This window comes from Paramisgurnus dabryanus, chromosome 23 (assembly GCF_030506205.2).
Source record: "Paramisgurnus dabryanus chromosome 23, PD_genome_1.1, whole genome shotgun sequence".
NCBI lineage: Eukaryota > Metazoa > Chordata > Actinopteri > Cypriniformes > Cobitidae > Paramisgurnus > Paramisgurnus dabryanus.
Genome location: NC_133359.1, coordinates 18,081,135 through 18,101,316, shown reverse-complemented (window position 1 = coordinate 18,101,316; position 20,182 = coordinate 18,081,135). Strand labels below are relative to the sequence as shown.

The 20,182-nt window shown below is 40.5% G+C and overlaps 1 protein-coding gene across 1 annotated transcript in view; it reads right to left on the bottom strand.

Annotated features, from left to right (window-relative positions):
- The window catches only part of lrrc4ca (leucine rich repeat containing 4C, genome duplicate a), a 94,407-nt gene that overhangs the window by 18,582 nt on the left and 55,643 nt on the right, over positions 1-20,182 (bottom strand). Inside the window, exon 2 of the mRNA XM_065291549.2 lies at positions 15,270-15,339. The gene's annotated coding sequence lies outside the window, so the exon portion shown is untranslated. The remainder of the gene's footprint in view (positions 1-15,269; positions 15,340-20,182) is intronic.

The window sequence follows — 20,182 nt, the reverse complement described above, 5'->3', positions numbered from 1 at the left end:
GAGCAGGAGGAAAGTGGTGACTACGGATGCGTCTGCGACGGGTTGGGGCGCTCACTGCGACGGCGAGCTCGCCTTCGGTGCGTGGAACAACCAGTTGTCTCAGCTACATATCAACCACCTCGAGATGTGGGCGGTTATCTTAGCGCTACGACACTTTCGACCGAAACTCCAACATCAACACGTTCTAGTGCGGTCGGACAGTATGACGGTGGTTTCGTTCATAAACCACCAAGGAGGGCTGAGATCTCGCTCCCTATCCAGGCTGGCGAAACGGCTTTTATTATGGGCTCACGCGAACGTACGTTCGTTAAAAGCGACTCACGTACCGGGTGTAGCCAATACGGGTGCAGACATTCTCTCGCGCAACGGTCCGCCGCCGGGAGAATGGAGACTGCATCCTCAGACGGTCGAGAGAATATGGACCGTCTTCGGCCGGGCGGAGATCGATCTGTTTGCATCAGACGAGAACGCGCATTGCCCGATCTTCTTCTCGAGACATCACGATGCCCTGTCGCAAGCATGGCCGGCGTGTCTTCTGTATGCTTTTCCTCCGGTGGCCCTGTTACCACAGGTCCTTCAGAGGATAAGAGAGACGAAATGCGCGATAATTCTGGTCGCTCCGTTTTGGCACAATCAACCGTGGCTCCCCGACCTATGGCAGCTGAAAACATCAGCACCATGGCCAGTACCGCTGAGGAAAGACCTCCTATCTCAGGCGAGAGGGACGATATGGCATCCACAGCCGGAGCTATGGAATCTACACGTTTGGTCTCTGAACGGCAACCTTCACGCCTTTCAGGACGAGTGTTAAATACTCTAACTGAAGCTAGGGCCCCATCTACCAGGCGCCTTTACGCTCAAAAGTGGTCTATTTTTTCTGATTGGTGCACGACGAAAGACTTAAACCCAAACACCTGTGAAGTGGAGCATATTCTCTCCTTTCTGCAGGAAATGCTGGACAGCGGTCGCGCGCCCTCGACGCTTAAAGTGTATGTGGCGGCGATAACGGCGAATCACGCCCTTATCGCCGGTCGCACCGTGGGAAAACATGATCTAATCATTAAATTCCTCAGAGGCGCTCGCAGACTACACCCACCGCGACCTAACACGGTCCCGTCTTGGGATCTGTCCACGGTCCTGAAAGCGCTGCGCGGTCCCCCTTTCGAGCCCCTCGAGCAGGCTGACCTGCGCCCTCTCTCGTTTAAAACCGCTCTCCTCCTGGCGTTGGCATCGGTTAAACGAGTGGGCGATTTACACGCGTTTTCAATTGACCCGTCGTGTCTGGAATTCGGTCCTAACGATAGCAAAGTGATCCTTAGACCGAGAGCGGGATACATTCCTAAAGTTCTGACCACGCCATTTAGAGTTCAGGTGGTTTCACTTCTCGCCCTTCCAACGGCGGACGGCGAACAAACCCCGAACACGCTCTGCCCCGTCAGAGCGTTAAGAATATACACGGACCGTTCTGCCTCATACCGCAAGTCAGATCAGCTGTTCGTAAGCTTCGCACAACATTCCTTAGGTATGCCGCTCACTAAACAGAGGCTATCTAAATGGATCGTCGAAGCCATTGCTTTGGCTTACGCCTCCCTGAATGAACATTGTCCAGTTGGTTTAAAAGCTCACTCCACGAGGGGTATGGCTTCATCTTGGGCTTGGTCTACGGGGATTTCTATCGTTGACATTTGTAACGCGGCCGGCTGGTCCTCGCCGTCTACGTTTGTCAGATTTTATAGCCTGGATGTCCCTGCCTTACAAGCACAGGTCTTATCGGCTTAATGATTCACGCGATTGCGTTTCTGTATGCCTTCACGGTGCGTTGCTAGCTCACCGTCATGGCTACCTATTAATAAATCATGCACAGCTCGCGGCGCGCTCAGGGAACCCGCCGTCTCGTGCTCTATTGTATATGCATCATGGTGCGTTTAGAAACTTCACTGTATGCGTATTACTGTCTCATATATGGTGCTTACACTTGCGCTCGCTAGAGCTATGTATATACTGGGTTAGGGCCACATGCAGTGTCTCTCCGGTAAGGGCACCTCAGTCCGTTGTGTATGCACGGCGGGATGGGATTACGTTCCCCCATAGCGTCAGCAAACTGACGCAATGCGAAGTGAACCGTATTGAAAGGGAACGCTTAGGTTACTCACGTAACCCCGGTTCCCTGAAATAACGGGAACGAAGCATTGCGTCGCTGGCCGTGCTACAAACGTCTACGCAGCGAGTGTTATTCGGCTGCGCGCTTCAGTCGAATAATAATGAGCTCTTGACGTATTTCACCGGCTTATATAGGGACGTGTGCCACGCCCCCGCGCGGGCTCAAACGTCATTGGTCTGTATTTTCTACAGACGTTAACCAATAGGCTTCAATCACGGAGTAAACAGGAGTTTCCCCCATAGCGTCAGCAAACTGACGCAATGCTTCGTTCCCGTTATTTCAGGGAACCGGGGTTACGTGAGTAACCTAAGCGTTACTTTTGCAAAACTCTTCACACAGTTCTCCTAACAAACTTTCAGCTTGGCGAAGCAGTTCATTTCACATTCAAAATGCACTACAACTACCAAAACACTTTATTCAGGTCTCAAATCAACTCATTCTTCCAGAACACTAGCAAAGGTTGACAGCCGACAAACACACTTTGTCACCCACAAAACAATGACCTAAAAACACTAACAACATGTAGCATTATACAATGTTTTCTCTGTTTATAATTCACTGCAATTTTACTGGAATGAATCAGACATGATGCAGAATTCTTCAATATTTTATGTTGTTTATTTTAGTAATTCCAAAACACAAGAATTTGTATACACAACAACAACTGATACAGATACAATCTACTCTGTCTTCTCTATTTGGCCAATTGTTTTTATAGCATTTATTTTTAAGATTTAAAATATATTTTATTAAAATATTACTGTAGAAATGTAGCAAATTGCTGTCTTATTTATGTTATTCTTTTGAACATAGGTTTAACAGTTTTGAAAACAGTATGTAAGCATGTGTAAATTGTCCTGTATGTATAAAGAGTTTTGGCAGTTGTTGTGTCTGAGTGAGAAAAGAATTCATGGAATTTGAGAGATGTAGTTATTGAATGTATTTTGGGCTAAAGCAATGATAATTGATCCTCAGTTTAGCCCACATAGACTTCTGTTGTGCTCACTGTGTGAAGAGTTTTGCAAAAGTGACCTAAGTATTGAGAAATGTGTCCTAGCATCTGTAAAAAACTGTAATAATAAATAAATAAATAAATAAAAATGTGGCCAATGGAAACACTGCAATTTTGCATAAACTCCCATATATTGCACAAAAAAAACAACACTTGGATGAGGTTGGTTCTTCAGGCAATGAGAACAAGTCTTCCGCATTTACAGGTCACCTGACGTGCCTAAAAGTCACATGAACATTCTTTAAATATGGCTTGGTATGTTTTGTTGGAGGAAAAGACCGAAAAGGTGTTTGACTTCATGTGGCGTCACAAAAACAGACAAGCACATGACATTAAAATATTGCGAGGGTGATTTGGGGGTCGACTGCTTTTGAGTCGCTCTCGCAGTATATTAATGTCATCCACTTTATAAAGTCAAACACATCTGTCACCGTGGTTTTTGCAAAGACTTTTCATAAGTTAAAAAAATGTGTTTTAGTCGCATAACAACGGTTAAAGTAAGTTTTTTGTCGACGTTAAGAAAATAATGCTACGGTTTTGCGCAAATCTTTAAAGGGTAACATGGCTGCAGGAGGCACAATGATATTACGCAATGCCGAAAATAGTCCCCAGCTATTGAAAGTACCAAAATGAGTATTTTTGGGCACTGCGTAATATCACTACGCCTACTGCAGCCATGTTGCAGCAGCAAAGTCCTTGATTATTACGCCAGTTCGAGAGTATAGTTCCTAGCATATCTGACTAGAAAATCACACATTTTAATTTTACATCGGTCTTAGTACAAGATGTAACTACAGAAGAGTCAAGTTTTAAATAGGAAAAATATCAAAACTCTTTGTTATTTTTAGCGTGATGCTAATGGTCTAATCAGATTCAATGGATTGTGCTAAGCTATGCTAAAAGTGCTAGCGCCAGAACCGGAGATCAGCTGAATGGATTCCAAAACAATAAAAATGTAATGTTTAAGGGGAGTTGGAAAATTAGCATATTTTCAAAAAAGTAAAGTGTCCCATTATTGGAAACATTTCTTATGTTGCTAAATAATGATGTTTACCAAAAATTGTCACAACTTTTTTGTCTGTTATGTATATACTGTAGTTTCCTATTTCTATATTTCATTATTCAATAGCTTAACTGGTAGAGTATTGTGTTAACACAGCAAAGTTACAGGTTCAATTCTAAGGGAACACATTTGATTAATAAAAAGGATGACCTTCAATGTCCTTTAAGTCGCTTTGGATAAAAGCATCTGCCAGATACATCAAATGTAATGTAAAATGTTTTTTGTGCAACATTGCACACTATGAAAAGTGCTACAGAAATGAGATTGAACTTCACTACATCACAATAATGTATAGCATATATCCGGAACAAAACATACTTTTATTTAACAGTTAAGGTTAGGTTATATAAAAAGGGGTGGTTTACATAAGTAGAACTTGTTGCTAGGTAGGCAGCTGTCTCAATGTACTGTAGCTGTCTAGGACAAAATCTTATGTTATTCAGTTTAATACTGGAATGGAATTTTGCATCCAAAAGTATTTTATTCCTCACGCTGAGCCAAACTATTCATGCCACCGGAGTGTTGCATTGTTAATGCCTTCATAATAAGACACACTGAGAGCATTTCTCCACTAGACTTGATTAAAATGTCAATAAGAGAAGCAATCTTCTGTCTGCCAGTCCAACAAACACACAAAGCTTTGTGCCCCTGGCAGTTTCCCCATTCATATTCATATTTAAAAATCCCAGTGGAGTTTTATTTTCTCTCTCAAGCTTTTATAGAAATCTATTTTATCCAGAGAAGTAAATCAATGACTGATGATTGAAATGCATTAAATGAATGGATACGGCCGGAATGCCACATGGCCTTTACTGTCAGTGGTTGAGGGATTTTAAGAGACGTTTCTGTCAGCGTTTTTTGGAGAAGATGAACAGAAAAGGCCGAAGGACATTTAAAGGGTGTATTTCTTTGTTTGTTGGAGCAATGAAGCAGATAAGATGAACAGTGAGACAAACACTGGGGGAATGTTTTATATGTGCTAAACTTTATACTGCCAAAATGTTGCTTAAAAGTTAATTTATATAAATTCATATGTTGCTCTATAATAGAGAGTGTTTGTATTTACATAAATTATTGTAATATTAAATGCATGTCTGATGGTACATTTTTAAAAAAGGTTAAAACTAAATAATGAAGTGTTTTGTTTAAAAAAAACAGCTGGGAGACTTTTTAAATAATTGTTGCTTTGGTTATATGCATCTAAAAGAAAAAAGTGGGAAATGCTGTTGCTGCTGCTGCTGCAAAAAAAAAAAAAAAAAATGTATTTTTCACTATAAACATTTAGGGCCCTATTTTAACGATCTAAGCGCATTGTCTAAAGCGCACAGCGCAACGTCTAAATGGGCGTGTCCGAATCCACTTTTGCTAATTTAACGACGGGAAAAATGGTTTTGCGCCGAGCGCATGGTCGAAAAGGGTAGGTCCTATTGTAATGGGAGTATTTTGGGCGTAACGTGCAGTAAACCAATGAGAGTCACAGCTCTCATCCCCTTTAAAAGCCAGTTGCGCTGGCGCTATGTCTAATCCCTATTTAGATGACGGACTTTGTAAACTGAAAAACTAAGCGGAGGAAGAAGATCCCCAGTTTAAGATTAATGTTAGATAATTGTGTTGTTTTTCACTTGTATTGAAATTGTTATTTTTTTAATAAAACCTTTAAAACCCGTTTTCTTTTAGTCATGGAAGTAAAAAGCAGGCTTGTAATTGCTTTAAATGTATGGCTATCCAATATCAAAAAATAATTTACAAGTATGTAAGATAAGCTTTGTACTCTAAAAATACTTTATTTGTAACAAACAGGAGATAAAGAATTTACAAACGGCTCTCCTCACGTTTCAGCACTTTGGACTTTAAAGTTTTTTTAAGCATTACTTAAAAATGTTTCTCATCCCACCATATCCACAGGTACAGAGTAATCATATACAATAAATCCGTGAGGTGGCATTAAAAAAAATATTTAAAAACATGCAAGATGCATTTGTTTAAAGCAAAGCATTTATTTATTTACCAGGCTGCAGGTGAAGCAGCTCTTTGCGCCTTCTAACGTCTCATAATTAGTCCTCATTTATGTCCAAGAGACTCAATAATAATCTTTTACATTCAATCCTTTAATCTTTCATATTTAAAAGCATTTTTGTGCTGCTGCGCATTCATGTACCTTGTGATAAGCAAACCCGCGTTGTCCTCCCGTGTATAGGCGCATTTTACTAATGCGCTCTTTAAATAACATAAAACACATTGCGCCATTGACTTTAGACTTTAGACCAGGTTTTTGTTGGTCAATGGTGTAGTCTATTTTAGTTGCCTCAAAATAGCAACGCGCCAACAATGCGCCTGAACACACCTCGTTTTCAGACCAGAACGCCCATGGGCGCAAAAGGGGGCGCAAATGCATTTGCTATTTAAACAACGCGGCGCTAAACGTGAAAATTAGGGTGGAAACTAGCGAAAGACACTTGCGTCGCGCATTGCGCTGCATTGCGCTGGGTGTAAGATAGAGCCCTAAAACATCATTAAAACTAAATGAATTTACTTAGATGTAAAATTGTGTTTACAGAGAGTATATATTTAAATGTGTTTACATTTTATTTTTCTCCTATTTCCAAATCCATAGTGAATAAATAATAATCCTGAATAAAATATGAATTCATTCTTAAAAAAAAAAAAAATAAAATATTGGCTTATACGGTTAGAAAAATGCATTTAATTCAGTGTTATTTTTATAAACTTGCACAAACAGCACTGACTAACCTGCACTGCAACCCAAATCTTGTGGCCAATCCACTACCCTGCTATATTTTAAGACGTCCTAATGTGACATTCAGTGAATCACCCCTGAACCTCTGACCTACATGCAGAAGCTGGGCTGCGATGATGTGTTCAGTTAACCATGGGAGGTTGACCGATGTAACCGCAGGGTACCGCATTTACCAAACAATTGAGTCTAAATTATTTCCATGGGTCAGTCAGAGGAAAGGCGAGGGGTGCAAGTCCAGGCCTGAGGCGGCACATTCTGTAGCCAAATGAGCCGTGCAAATTTCGATTGGTCTGCTGTCACACCCAGAACGTTTCAGACCAGTGGCCCCGAAACCCATGCGAGCTTGAAGTCTCACAAATAAATAAATGCTCAGATAGTAAGGTCACATGACCTCACGGTGTTGCACGCTTTGGGTGTCCAGATCATCTCAGATCTGTTAATGAATAAAACAAAGCATGCATTAAAAAGTCGAATCGGAGTTGCCTCCATTAGTCACAATGGAAGGTCAAATCGAATGCATTGCATTATGGGATGCGGTATTCAATGCATGCCTGCCCTTTTTCTCTTTCACGTTCACATGCACACATAAACAATAAAGCGGCGATAACACAGACAAACACAGCATAGATAACAACAGATAATCTCCTAATACATACACACATGTACACACACATGTGACTTGATTTATTCGTGTAATTATGCAGAACTGTGTCTGACACAGGAACGTTGTATCGATCGGGTGTGCCGGTTGGAGGAGGGTCGGTGAGGTGGGATGGCACCACAGAAAGATGGAGGGTCCATTCTTATAATCGATGTTTAGAGACTTCCATTATATACTGTTCATGCGTGCTGCGGGGGTTTAGTACTTCTTGGAGAGCATGTGCTGACCAGGCACATTGTGTGACGTTTGTGTGTTTAGCAAGCTTTGTAAATGCTAAGACAAAACTATTAGAGCATTGCATTAGCAGAGCAAAAGTTCATACAGGTTCGATAAGCAGGTCCCACACATACTGATAAAATGTATATATTGTTATGCACAATAAGGAGCGTTGGATAAAAGCATCTGCCAAATGCATAAATATAGGCCTTATGTCAACACCAGCATCCTCTCCCTCTCTCTCTTGCTGTGTACGTTCAACTGTGAATTCAATCATACAGCCTTGAAAAGAGCCTTGTGTACTGAGAAAGAACAGACATATGATGATGGTCCTCTGGTGAGTTTGGGTCATCTGTGCAGAACTGCGGTGTACAAATGCCTCCATCCGGAACCAAGGACAGCAACCTGTGTTCAGTACCAAGGACAGCGGCCAAATACAAGTGCAAAACCGTTCCCTATCCACTATATAGTGCACTATATTGTGTATCGGCTATTTTGTAGTGGTGTCTGAAACCTGAGTGAACAACGGCCCTGTCCCAAATGGCACACTCCGAACTTGTGGACCTCCTCAGAGTCCACAATTTGATGACATCATGTAGTGCAGACCATAGTGACGCTTGACGCGAATCCAAAAGGGTGCACCGAAGTTGTATTTTGGAACAGACTCGAGCGTCACGCCGGAAATATGAAGAGAAGTTGCCCATCAGTGTGAACTCCTCCCTTCCGTCATCTAATTGGTCTGATTTCTCTTTTCGCAAGGACTTCTGGGTTGGTAGAGTGCGCGAAGCTTGCTGCACCCATCAAGGGTTCAAAGGGGGCACTGATGGGCACACTTCAGAGGCTAAAAATGACAGACGGGACACCCTACGGACTCGTAGACTAAGCGAGCAGGCGCAATTTAAGGCGACGAGACCGAAAGTCCATATGAAGTGCACCATTTGGGACAGGGCTAACTTCATTCCCTGCATTCGTTCACTACTTTTTACCCACAATGCACTCTGATTTTGAGGGTACATTCGATGTACACTCTCTCACTCACTGTTTTCCATGATGCAACGGATGAACGTGTAACTGGAATCGGTTAAGGATACTGACAGTAAAAAACAAAAATTTACGTTTATATACTTTTGTTAGTTCTTGTTGTCAGTTATTTTCAACGTTTTAAAAAATAATTACGATATCTTTTATTTTAAATATAATAAAAAATAAATAAACAACTGTAAATAGTTGTTTTGTTCTCTTTATTATCAACTAATACAATAAACATGACAAATGTGACAAACGTAAACTTTACCGTTTCACAGTACAAAGCCACACAGATGTAACCGTGGGTTCACACCAGCCGCGTTTGAGGCTTCAAGATCGCGTCTACCGCTTCTAGTTTGCCGCTTGAACATTATGAGATTACTCGCTTCATTCGCGCGTGAAATTCTAGTCATCGAGACATTCAAGCAGAAATTTGATGGGAGGGCCTTCCATAGTCTCCTTTTGCGACTACACTCGCTTCCTGTAATCACGTCAATACTAGAGCAAGCTCCTGATTGGTAAACGCGGCGCGTTTTTTTGCCAAAGATCAAATTTTTCAACTCATGTGTTTGCTGCGGCAACACTCAATAAGCGCCTCATTCGTGTCACAAGACCTCCAGACGCGCATCAACGCGTCTTCGCATTGACTTAACATTGAAATCACTCGCGCTTGACGCCTCTACCGCGGCTGGTGTGAATGCAGCATAACTGTGGGTTTACACCAGATGCGAGTTCAACGATTTGCGCAAGTAGATTACATACAAAGTCAATGCAAAGACACGATCAGGCACGTCCTCACGTGGGGCGATACGAATGACGCGATATGGGCGGAGGGTTTGCCACGAAAGAAGCGCTATTCGCCTAAAACACGTCTTCGCCCAAGTTGAAAATATTCAACTCAAGCGGAAAATTCACACGACACTAAGTTAAATCCCGCGAGTAATCTAGAGCGAGTAAAGCGATGACCCGCGTTTGGTGTGTACGCAGAAGGGTTTATGACGAATCTCTGTGACAGCTCACTGTGACGTATGGTTTTACGTCAGTGTCTGAAATCGCGGACCAGAGCAGTTTCGGACACAGCTCAGAACCATACAATACTGTAACGCCTACATCTAGTGACGCGTCACAGCGGCGGTGACACTCAGTGGCATCACAAGTGAACTGCTGTTAGACTCGACCATGCTGCTTGCTATCTTGTCACTAGAAGCCATGCTAGAATGACAGTGCCATATCATCCAAAGATAATCTGTTTCATACCCTTCAATACACGTTCACCTGGTTGTCAAGTGGGTGTTCAAGAATGAAGATCACTTTTACGATCATAAAGTCAAGTGGCTATCTAACCCTCTCAAGATGATCTCTCTTTCCCCGGCCACTGCAAGACGTGTGAAGAAATCAAGAATCAATTCTTAAAAAGTTTGCCAACAACAGTGTTGACGGGCTTTTTACTTTTATCCAAAAATAATAAAAGCAAAAATTGAAATATGAAGACTGTAGTTTATGATGTAATAATATGATCTTTATAGTACGAATCAAAAACATCAATAACATGATGAAACTAAGATTTGAGAAAAGGATTAAAGGGACCAGACACATCTTCAAGACTCTCATCTTTTGTATTGCATCAAAGCAAGGGTTTCAAACAAGGACAGATCGCTTTAAAATCTCTGAACATCAGGCACTTTAAAAGCGAAAAGGGGAACGTGATCAGTAACCCCAGCCATAAGAACCTACGGTAGCTGGAGACGCAGATAGCAGGCGAGAAAATCCCAGCGGGACGCAGAGACAAGTCGTCCTCCCGTCACACTACATTTGTCGAATTAATAACAGATAATTTAGCTGCAGGTGCAGATGTGCATTGTGCTCCGTATGTTAAGCCCAGCGTTCAGGGCTTCTTCTGTTCTTTTTAACCTGATCTGAAATTAAAAATCTGTTTATAAATGGCTCAGGTCTCGATCTGTTTGGAGAACAAACTTCTCTCTCTAAATCAGAATAATGATGCCGCTTCTGCACAATCTGTTACCGCTGTGTTTCAGCAGCGCAAACGGCAAAAAAGGCACATCTGTGAATCCTCAACAGACGTTCGCACTTAGGCAATTCATTCTTATGAACGAACAGCTTTGTACTTTGACCTACATTGTTAGAGGCCTGATAAAGACAAATCATATTACGAAACATGTTAGTAGTATGCACTGTTACATTACAATTGGAAAATATATATTTTATTCTAAAATTGCACAAACACTGTTGGGTCAAAAATGGACGAATCTGTCCGGCTACTGTAGGTTGTTGGTTTGACCTATGTGGCTGTTTCAACCCAAAATGCTGGGTTGTTTTAATCCAAATGCAGTGGCAGCCAGTGACTTCTTTTCCTGGGGGCACACGATGCAAAGTTCGTCAAAACATGTATGTAGCCCATCATGTGTGTGGCTCGTATGGTCAAAATATTTGTTCGGTGCGTCATCTGAACCTATGTGCATCACGCGTCATGTCAAAATAAGTGCCTGCTGTAGACACTTCAAAGGGGTTTATGATAAAAGAGGCGCATACGTTTGGCAGATAATCACTTAATCTCACGTGTAATCACAGTTTAGTGTTAAGTTCGTTGCTTGCGAATATTTTGTGAATGTGAGCGTCGCATTTATCATAAACACGTTCGGTGCGTGTTTAGCAGGCATGTATTTTGACCGTAGACTGTAAAAAATATGGATGTTGTGTCTGTGATGTCACCCATAGATTTGTGAAGAGCTTTTTTGAAGCTTAAAGTAGCAGGTGGCTGCCATGGCCATCTTGGCCGTGCATCACTCGTGGATAACTGAAAATTGGTTAAAGAGGCGGGACGTGGGTGAAACAGAGGTGGCTGGTTGCTGAAACCACACCCACCTAGTTTGATTCTAGTGACAGCAGTGGCTGTTCAACGTCACTCAAGTGGCCACGCCCTTAATTATGCAGAACTAGATAAGAAGGCTTAATACACTTTAAACGGATGAGTTACAAAAAAAATGTACCCGCCTCACAGTTGTCATGAAGGGCAATATTAGCTATACAGATAAAAAAAACTTTTTGTACCTGGCTGTAAACATATATTTTTTTTACTGTAAAGTTGGGCATTTTAACATGGGGGTCTATGGGAATTGACTCCTTTTTGGAGCCAGCCTCAAGCGGCCAGTCGATGAATTGCAGTTTATGTCATTTCCACATTGGCTTCATCACAGAGATCGTAAGGTTGCCCCTCGATTTTGACATGACATATGATGCACTTAGGTTAACATGACGCAACAAACACATATTTTGACATGACGAGCCACACAAACCACTATAAACACATATTCCCGCCCCTCGGAAGAAAAGTCACTGACACCACTAGTCAAAAATTTACATTTTCTGTGTTAATTGAATCCAGCGGCTAGGTTTGTCTCTTTCTGACCCAATGTTGGGTTGAAAATAACCAAGCTTTTTAGAGTTAAAGAAAGTAAATGGGTTAATATTGATGTCATATTACCATTTACACAGATTTATATGTTTAGCTCCATAGTTGGGTAAAAAATGAACAAACTCAACCGTAAGGTTTAGATGAACCTGTGGCTGGGTCAAATATGAATGTTTTCTAGATTAATTTAACCCAACAGTTGAGCTTGTCCATATTCTATCCGACCAAAGGTTAAAAACAACCCACGCCCATTTTATATGATTTAGGCATAAACTGGGCAAATTAGCGTGCAAGCGCAACTAAAAAAAGCACAGATGGGAGTGGTAATAGTGGTTATTTTTGAAAAAGGTGCAAATTTAAATAACACAGGCGCAACAGCTGATTTCCATGATGACCAACGCAATCTACTAAGAGCAGTGCAAATTAGTTCAGGGTCACAAATAAGCACAGCTGATGAGTTAACGCATGATGCGCTCGAGTTTAGCACCACGGACATCACAGCCACTGGAGACACAGAAAAGTAAAGGTTTACAATACGTTTTGAAACACCTGGTATTGTGTGACTTCTCCTAGTGACTCCTCTTTCATTTCCTCCAACAAATAAAAAATAAAAAGGCTTAGCAATGGCAAACAATATTTTTTTATAATATTTTTTTCTGGCATTCCACAAATAAACAATATTCTGCATTGCGCAAACATTGATAAATCACGTTGCATGAATCATTTAAATAATCTCCTCCCATTAATTATGCATCTGAAAGGGAAACTCCCAGAAATGCATATGCAATAAGGTCAATCAAAAAAATAACTCGAACACATCTTTTCACCGCTAATGATCCACTGCACGTCTTTAATAAATCCCGACATTGTTATTTAACTTCAAAATGATGGTTTTCGCTAGCGCGAGCTGTTAGTAAATCTGGCCTTTAATGTGTACACAAAGGTTGGTTTACAACACACGCACACACACACACACACTTGATTCCTTCAATATAGTTTGCGCTGATCAAATGTCAATATGCATGAGTCAAGATGGTCCATCTGATATGTTTAATTCTTTAAATGTTGTGGGCCTGATCGTTGTGGTTTTTAATTGAACAAAACCACAGAAAAGATTCAGACAACTAAGGCGAGGGAGCAGTTGCCATCCAATGTCACCATCTGTTATTTATACAGTCACAGCCTCCTGCGGGAGCCATCCAAAGGCCACATATTGCAGAAAAAACATAAATCTATCACTTTAACTCATTATCTTTTTAATCAGCCGACCTAGGCCTCCACCTCAAGGGAATGGCACGGCCTGGGTATGTTTGGGACAGACCCACAATCCCTCTCTGTGTCCAAAATGTACAGTATATGTTATATAAATGGAGATCTTTGAATAAATGTGACCATGCTTGTAAAAACCCAGCTAAATTCATTTTAGTGCAGGGTTTCCCGCAGCACATTTCAGTTCAGGCGGCCCGCCTAAGCTTGGAAACCCTACCGCCTTAACTAGGTCATCCCAAAAAATTCGCTGCACAAAAGGCCGTCAAGTGCATCTCGGAGAATAGCGCGTACGAGCTTAACACCATGAGCGGGGACACGCGCCGCATGGCCGAAATGAGAAAGACGTGGTCCGACCATCACTGTCTGGAGGACAACTAGCCACACAGCCAGTTGATAAAACATCTCGGAGAATAGCGTGTACACGCTTCACACCGCGAGCGTGCACGCACGCCACACAGCCAGTTGATAAAACGCGAGTCCTTGAGAACTGTAAGTGGACTTTTGTTTTGGGGTTATTTAAGCCTGTTATTGTATTCATCTATAGTTCTTGCAAATTTAAAGTAAGTTAGCGGGTGATTTTGTTGTTTGAGCAACCTGCTAGCTAGGTTTCACGTGCCTATTAATTAGATATAATTGTTGAGCGCTCTTGATCACTTTATTTATGTGCATTATTTACATGCTACAGTAGTTACACTCCTTTAAGATAATGTAATTAATAGAGGGAAATAATCAGTTTTTACCATTTTTGCGCCATCTATCATCGTTCGCCAGTCGATCTACAACATCTGCTTTAGTTTGTGTATATTAACCCTTTAGTTTCACTTCATAACGCAGCTATTCCCATTAGAAGTAAAAACATTTAATTCATTAATAATCTAGTATGTATTCATTTTCTGTCATAGTTTCTTCAAAATTAAGTTTTATTTGAGTGTTTTAAATAAAAATATTTTAATTTTCATCATAATGCATACGCCCCGCCCCTTTGATTGCCACACCCTCTGCCCCGCCCACTCGCCCAACCCTACCACCTCAACTAACAAATTTTCTGCGGGAAACCCTGTAGTAATTTACATAAAATTATCCTAGATAACTAGCTGTGTATTGACTGAGTAAGATCATCAATGATTGAAATCAAAGCGTTGACTTTACAGACCAGGTCACAAATACATTCCTGTATAGCTCAACTTGTTGAAAGCACAATGGTCATGGGTGCGATCTCCAGGGAAAACATATGATAATAAAATAATCGCTTTGGAAAATAGTGTCTGCAAATGAGTAAATATAATGTAATGTAGTAATCCACCAACTAAATCCTCTTTACCAGCGTCTAAATCAATATGAGTATGAACAACAATTGTAAAGGTTATCTTAACTTTATCAAATATATGCATGAAGTCTGTTAAAGGGTTCAATATTTAAAGACTAGCTTGAGAATAAATGAAATCGGTAGATTTTATCACCCAAGCAAACATTCAAGAGATTAAATATTAGAAGGCAGACACATGGATTAATTAGAACACAGTCCTATTTGATTTCATCCATCTTGGTCTCCAACGAGACAGCTGTGAAAGCTTTTGCTTCAGCCCGCGTACGCCGCATCTTTAGGCGAGGCACGATGCCTGATCTAAAATCAGCCAAAGTGCGTTCCTCACAACCTGTTCCTGTGCGCTCACCTGCCAAGTCTTCCACAGTGCCAGCAGTTTCTGGACATCTTCACGCTTGGTTTCGCTGGCTGGCGCGGCCCTGCAAACACAAAGACAAGAAAGAAGAATGAGAACCACGGAACAATTACAAACACCTTGGACGGTTTCTCGGCTCCAAATGTTCCCGGGAACGTCGATTTGAAAGGGCCTTGGAACGGCGGGGAAGACTGCGAGTCATAAATGAATAAAAGCGCTGAATGCGATACTGGAGAGAAATCACACTGTGTTCTACTGATTAGCTTCAATGCAGACTCAGAATAATAGATGTGCTTAATATAAAAATTTGCATTAGATATTCCCACTAGGAAACCTGCATGGTTCCTGAACATAGGCAATAAGTCACATGCTAAATGAGCAAACTATATATGCTATATTGGTACTGTATGCGAACAACAATGGCACACTCTTCAAATGGCTATCAATGTGAAAACAAAAAAAAATAATTATTATAATAGGCCAATACAATGCATAGGGCACTTTGCATGCATTATATCCTTATAATGTATGGATTGAGACTATCAGCAGCCCTGATATATTTTTCTCCTGTCCCAGAAAATGAGGGGGTGTGTCATGGACTACACTAGATGCTTTTGAAGAATCTTATGTAAAAGAGAGAAAAAGAGAGAGAGAGTATGAAATATGACACAGATCCAATGTGACGCCATATAAATAAAATCAAAAGGATATTTATTAATGCATATTTAGTGCCGTGAGTGTAAATATCACATTTTAGAGCATTGTGGATGCTCACACCCACAACCTGCCTGCGGTCTGTTTACACACTGTCTAATGCATATTAAGCTGTAATCTGATTGGCTGCCTGTCTGCATTAACTGCAATCTGGTGTTTTCTATAAAATCAGCCATACGCATGAGTTTACATTCTCTTATTTCAGAGAAACGTAACCATTAAGTACACATAAAACGGCAATGGTGATTGCCTTTATACTATATTTACATTTTACATACATTTTATCAACATGTGTACATAACCATTTGCGCTGCTATTCAAGCAGTCATTTCCATTCTAATCATCTTTTTCTGGCCGTACAGTACTAAACTGAGACACATCCAGCAAAACACGATGATTTTATAAAGCATTAGTTGGAGCTTTTTATCCACATGCAATAACTGCACAAAGCCCGGAGGTCTGTGATGCCATACATAAAATCTGTTTTATTTGTGTGTGTATGTGTCTCTTGCGGGCATTGCTTTTTATTCCGTGTTGTATACACTGTAGACTTCACTTTATGTGCACAACAACCATGCATTTGGTAACATAAAAAGCGACTGCATATTCAAGCTCCAGGGTTATCACGGTAAGCGCCATCATTGGCACCGTCGTCCAATCACAGACTGGATCTCTCCCTCTCTCCTGATAATCCTCAACATCATTTATTTTTCCACCTCATGTGAGGTAGCCGCATGTCTTCTAGGCAAGGGGAAAATTTATGCTAGCTATAATTAGTATAGCGTGGCATACATATTCAAACATGCATACATTAGATGAGAATGTATTGGGGGCAAAGGAAGACTTTCGTGAGGGACAATCAGAAACAAATGACTTCATCTCAGGTAAAATTAGTAAAGCAGTGATCATACTATTTTGAATTTGTAAAATGGTAGTATGTACAAAGATATTTAACAAGATCTGGCACTAGTATTACTATGAATAGGAGATAATGCAATACTCGATATGATGAAAGTCAAGCTTTCCAGTTAAAAGAACCAATCATCAATCGATAAAGACTGACAATTCTCTATGGGAGGGGCTCTGTATAGAGTCGCTTGCTTGCCTGCTATCATGTGTAGCTGACATGACTACAAAAAAGGTGTTTTTAGCACAATTTTAGCTGAAAAAAAAAAGTTTGGTATTATGCAGATTGATGTCACAGAAAGTCGTGTTATAGTCACCTAAAATTGTATACATTTATTCGTGTCCATGGCACAAAATAAGGATACACTTTTATGTATTGTTTTCTCATTGGTCAGAAAATAGAAAAAACATTGTCGCTTGGGGTAAGAATCATTTTCTCTTACATTTTTAGACATCCTAACCCAAACTCTAACCCCAACTCCAGGCGAGAATAGTTTTAAAAGCGGAAGAAAAACATGTAGAAACCAATACATAAAAGTGCATCCCTACCCAAACACCAAATATAACCCCAACCACAAGCAACAATGATTTAAAAATAGGGGGGGGGGGGGGGGGGGAAATAATACATAAAATGACACGAAAAAGTAAGTCGTGCCATGGACACAAAAAAGTATTTAAAGAAAGTTGTGCAAGTGTCACCAAAAAGACATTTGTACTCAAGGCACAAAAAAGCAGAATTTCTCACACAGTGAGAACATGTCAGGTTTATTTTTTGGTCTGAAATATGTTGTTAAGCACACACTATTAAAGATTTCCCCATTCAAGTAGATAGGACTTTATTCTTGCATTACTGAAATAACTGCCCGGATGTGTTTCAAACATGGCCGCCTAGAGACACAACTTCCCTCAAGGGACGTGCATTGGTATTAATAACTAGACTCATAGAAATAATTAGCCTACTGTGCCTTTAAGACTTCAGTATAGACGGTTTCATCAGACGCAGGTGATACACATCTGGATCCGAACTTTACTTCCGTTTTTTTTTTTTTTATGGTTTGACTAGTTGCTAAACTGATCTCTTGAACAAATGCCTCATCGAAAATAACAAATGTTTTGGTTTCCTAGGTAATCTATGTGTTGTTTTTTTTTGCTTGTTATATAAATAAACTATGTTTAAAGAACTTTGTTGTTATTTATTCTTAGCGGAGTTTACCGGAAGTTACGTGCGGACCACGACAGCCACGACAGCCATTGTTTATGTTGTTACTGCTGAAACGGTAGACGGTTTTATCAATAAATACATAAACAAACGGCTTTCGTGGAACAAACGTAACTTCCGGTAAATTCTGCAAAAAATCTATAAATAAAGAGTAATTTTAGAGTAGTTTATTTCTGTTACAAACAAAATAAACAACAAGTAGATTACCTTAATTAAAATCATTGCTAAAGCTTAAATCATTGCTATATTAAAAACTACGCTGATCTAACGTTACTGTGTAAAATGAATGTACAAAATGTAACTTCAGATCGGCTGCCAAACCTCCCTTCACATAGAGATGATCCATGATCAGCATCTCCCCTCGTCTTTAAGAAACCAAAACATTTGTTATTTTCGACTAGGGATTCATTCCAGAAGTTTTAAACTGGCTAAACCTGCTTTATATTCTGATCACAAAACAATTCAAGGTGGGATAAAGTGAAATGGTCAGGAATGTGCCACTCATGGCTTATTTTGGAATCATTTGGACAAATACACAGCAGCTAGGTGTGAAACGCAGCTGTGAAAATATAAGTTTGACTGAACATATTGACCCATTTTACATTATAGCATTACATTGTATCTTACAATATAAAATATCCATTGTTTTCCTCACTTGATAAATGCCTAAATGCAAATATAATGCAAATGTTTTAAGGGGATTGTTCACCCAAAAATGAAAATACTGTCATCATTTACTCACTCTAAACATGTATGAGTTTAGAAGATATTTGGATGAATGGTAACCACACGGTTGATGGTACCTACTGCCTTCCATAGCAGGAAAAACAAATACTAGAAGTGAATCTCAACTGTGTGCTTGCCATCATGTATCAAAATATCTTTCTTTGTTTTCAGGAGAAAAAACTCATACAGATAAGGAAACATTGGGTAAACTATCCCTTTAAAGTTACAGAAGTTTAACCTTGAAAAAGAAAATGGAAGACATATGTTTGAGAAACCAATTAAATTCCATATCGCTACTGTATAAATCACAAAATCCTCAGCAAGGTTATGAAGTTCACAGTTTCTGTTGGTTTCCCACAATCCTGCCCACACAGTTGCCTATCCTCCACCATCAAACCTGACCCAACATCTATAAATATGTTTCCCATCATGCACCTGCGGCTGATTTCGCTGCACTCCACTTTGGAGCTCTTTTATCTTTAAACAGCTTCACAGCTTCGGATCAAAACGTAGCATTCGCGAACTGGATAGTGCATCTCTGTTGCGCTACGGTCAACTTGTTTGATCAACTCGGTATCTCCCTCTTTGTTGCTCAATGTAGGTATGTCCTCTCTCCAGATTTAACTTTCCTTTGATTTTAACCCCTAGGGTCAGGGTGCCCTCACTGAAAAACCTATGAATGCAGATGGCTTTTAGATCAATCGCCTGCGGATACAAAGTCAAGCAAGGAGGGTTGGAATCTCAAAACCTGGAAGAGGAGAGCTGAAACCAGCACGGTTGTCTGGTTCATTCATCTTCTTTAAATGGCAGATCTATCCGTGTCTGAACGCGGGAAAATAACGATGACCCTACGGGCGACATAATGAGACATCATAAAGGTAGAGACAAGAGAGCGAGAGGGATGGAGGTGCTATGATCGACCGTACTCGTATCATAAATCATATTTCAGCACACATACAGTATACCATGACTTCTATAGATGGTCTAGTTCCTCACATACTTCATACTTTGAAATACCGCACCTCTTAAAGTTGACATTGAATGGCACTTCCTGTTAAAAGGCTGATTTTCTACAGCCTTGACATTTATTGTAATATGTACACCATCAAACTTTATCAGCTAAGTTCCTCATAAATATGTTCATGCATGGGCCTTTAAATGCGCATACATGTCTGTGTGTTTTAATGCATCGCATTCATTATCGTGTGCATAAATTACCATCTTAACCAGAATCAGATATGTGCTACCACTACTACACGCAAACTGAAGGTTAACAACATTAGTAACCCATGTAAAATTTAATACCAACCTGAAATCAATTATCACCAACAAGCTCCTTAAA